Source organism: Arachis ipaensis, chromosome B06 (genome assembly GCF_000816755.2).
Source record: "Arachis ipaensis cultivar K30076 chromosome B06, Araip1.1, whole genome shotgun sequence".
NCBI classification, from domain to species: domain Eukaryota; kingdom Viridiplantae; phylum Streptophyta; class Magnoliopsida; order Fabales; family Fabaceae; genus Arachis; species Arachis ipaensis.
The window spans coordinates 22944813-22948334 of NC_029790.2; positions in this window are offsets into that span (position 1 = coordinate 22944813).

Here is a 3522-nt window from a genome sequence, read left to right on the forward strand (position 1 = left end):
GGCCAAGGGTGAGCATTGGAAGTTCCCTCATTGTAGTTTCATTCAATTATGATAAGAATTAATTATTGCTTCACTTAGTTAACCCCCTAATAATGGAGGAAAGTCAAGTGAGAGTAACTAACTTGAGTCACAAGTCCTAGTCTCACCCTAGGAAAGTCTAGCTTTAGTGCACTCCAAGTCAATTAGTAATTCTCAATTCCTAATCAACAATTGATATCCACTACTCAAGAGTCTCCAATAACTCAACCCCTAAGCCAAGTAAGAGAAATCTACTCCATAACTAGGGTTGTCATTATCACAAATAATTGGTAGGCAATCATAGAAGACATGATGTAATTGAGAGAAAAGAATTGAATTAAAGCTATCTAATCCAAGCAATCTTCAACAATAAAGCAATTGAATGAAATTCCTCAATTCATTAACCAAAATCCAAAGTAACAAAGTCACAAATCTAGATCCAAATGCATAAATCAAAAGAACACTAATTAAGAGTAGAAGAAGAGTAGATCTACAACTTGTATCAAAGTAAAAGTGAATTAGCAATGGATCTCACCAAGAAATCAAAGGAGAATTGCAATGGAGAGAGTAAAATCCTAGAGAGAAGTTGGAGTTTCTCTCTCTAAAAGAAAAATGTAACTAACTACCCAAAATATCTAGAATTATGTCTAATTGTCTCCAACCCTCCTAATACTTGGTCTTCTTAAGCCTTTCCCTCCAAAAGTCTGCCCCAAAACAAGGCCTGCAACTGCCTGAAAATGCTGGTCACGTTTTCTCCTTAAAAAATCACGTGCGCCCATCGGTGCGTACGTGCACAGTACGCGTACACGTCCATGGGGTTTTTCGTGACCTACGCGCAGGCGTACAGTGCACGCGCGCGTCCAAGGAATTATGGCCCAGCCATATAAGCGCGACGGCTTCTCGTTCAGCTCCACTGCGCCAGCTCTGGGGGTGCACATCCGTGCGTACGCGTACGGTGCGCGTGCGCGCCCATGCCCGAATTCCAAACTTTAATTTTTCCATGCTCCTTCCATTCATGCATGCTTCCTTCACTCCTCTTAGCCATTTTTGCCCTATAAATTCTGAAACCACTTAACAAACGGATCACGGCATCGAATGGTAATAGAGGAGGATTACAATATATCAATTTTGATACAAAAGAAGCATGTTTTCATCTATGAAGCAAAATGGGGAAAGGAACACAAAATCATGCAATTTTATATGAATAAGTGTGGAAGATCATCGATAAAACCCTTAAAATCTATACATGATAAACCCTAAAAAGGGGGTTTATCAGTGCGCACACTGCTATACGCACGCATAGGTGGTTTTTTTTAAAGGATCATATGCATGCGCACACACAGGTCCGTGCGTGCGCACAAAAGCGTAAGGGCAGGGGTTCATACACACAGGCTGTGCCAACGCTCCCACCAGAGTGGTTGCAAGTTGGTGTGCGGACGCGCACGTCTGTGCGTCCACACAAAGAGTGTGAAAAAGGGTATGTGTGCGTACGCACGAGTGGGTGCACATGCACAGGTTGCAGAAAGCAGGAGAACACGCGCGCACAAAGCGTTATGGCGCTGCGAACAGAGGGCAAAAGCATGCGTGTGCATGCGCACAGGTCGGTGCGCACGCACAGGAAGCAGAAAGTAGCTTTTTTGTGCGCACGCACAAGTACGTGCGTACGCACAGATACCCTGTTTTGCAAAAAGTTTTCTTCAAAATTCTAAGGTACTAAGCCTTAGTTCAATCAAAACTCAACACCAAAACATGCAATAACCCATAAATTCATTATCCAAACCAAAATTAACCTAACAAAACTCAAAATTAAACTAATCCTAAGCTAATCCAGCATAACAAAAAAGCAAATAAGTCAAAATATATACAAAAAGAGAAGAGTTAGAATAATGTTACCAAGCACTTTTATTTAATGTCTTTAAGTTAGACAATTGGGAGAGCCCTTGCTATGGTGGCTTGTGCTTGACTTTCCCACCAATGCTAGAATGTTCAATGTCCTCCGAGATCCCAATCCTAACCATTGACAAAAATAACCAAAAAGCAAGTTATTCACATATTAACATATTTACAATAACCAATAACTTTATACCATTGCAACACCCCGGCAATTGTGCCAAATTTGACGAAGAGAATTATTGCCGGTTTAGAATCGATCAAAACAAGAATCAATGTATAGTCCAAACCAACAATGAATTCTCACTATCAAATATTAAATTCAAAACAAAATATAAACCGAGAGTAATTAAACCTCGGGTCGTCTTCCCTAGGAGTTGCAATAAAATGTACAATTATTGGCTATGAAAGAGCATGGGAAATTGGAAAAGCAAGAGAGCAAGATATGTAAATAGCAAGAAAGTAAATGAGCATGCAAGGAATGTAAATGGCAACTCTTGGCAAGAATTGGGGAATTTAGGATTCCTATCCTAGTTATGGACCACAAACATGGCAATTGTGTGGAATCAATTCAAACTAGTCAATCCTCCTTGAGAATTAGTCAAAAAGTGTAATTGATCTCAATCCATAAGTCCCAGTCAACTCACTAATTACTTAGTGAAAGACTAGCATCAATGGAAACCAAACCAATCAACTATTCTCACACAATGCGGAATGGACATCCACAACTCAATTATACCCAAACACCCAATTTCTCAACCAAGAGTGTGAAAACTAAACATGCAAGAATTTAAACATCAAAGCAATAAAAGTCAAAGCAATTAAATGCAAGGAAAGGAAACTTAAAGTGCAAGAAAACCTCTTGGCAAGCAATTGAGAGCTAAGGTTACCTATCCTAGCCATTGACCACAAACACATGATGATTATGAAGAGTTAATCCTACTTAGTCAACCTTACATCGAAGATAAGTCAAATAGGCATAGTCAATTCCAATCCCTAAGTCCTATGTCAACACTAAAGGGTCACATAGAGTCAAGGGAGACCAAATCAACTAACTACTCTAATATATCAAACAAGAATGGACATCAATGACTCAAGTATCACCAAAGTCATCAAATTCAAGCCAAGAGTGAATAAAAACTAAGCCAAGCATTTTATCAAACACTTGGTGTGCATAAAAATAAACTAATATTAAAATGCATAAAAAAATAAAGTCTAGCTACTAAAAGCAAGAAAATCATAACAACAACTAAAGAAAGCATTAAATGAACATAAAACATAAATTGTATTAAATGAAATTAGAATTGACAAAGAGTATTCATAACATGAAAAGTGACATAAAAGAGAAATTAAGAAGAAGAACTAAGAGAAGTAAGACAATAAAGTAAAGAAACATAAATGAAACTACATTAAAACAATAATTAAAGACTGAAATTAAAGAGAAATTAACTAAACCTAACCTAATTCGAGAGAGAGGGGGGAGCTTCTCTCTCTAGAAACTAAGAGAAAAGCATGTAAAAGCTAAACCTAATTGCCCCCCTCATTCCTCTTCACTTTGGCCTCAAATAGCTTTAGAAAATGAGTTGGACTGGGTTTTGGAGGCCCAAAAATTGT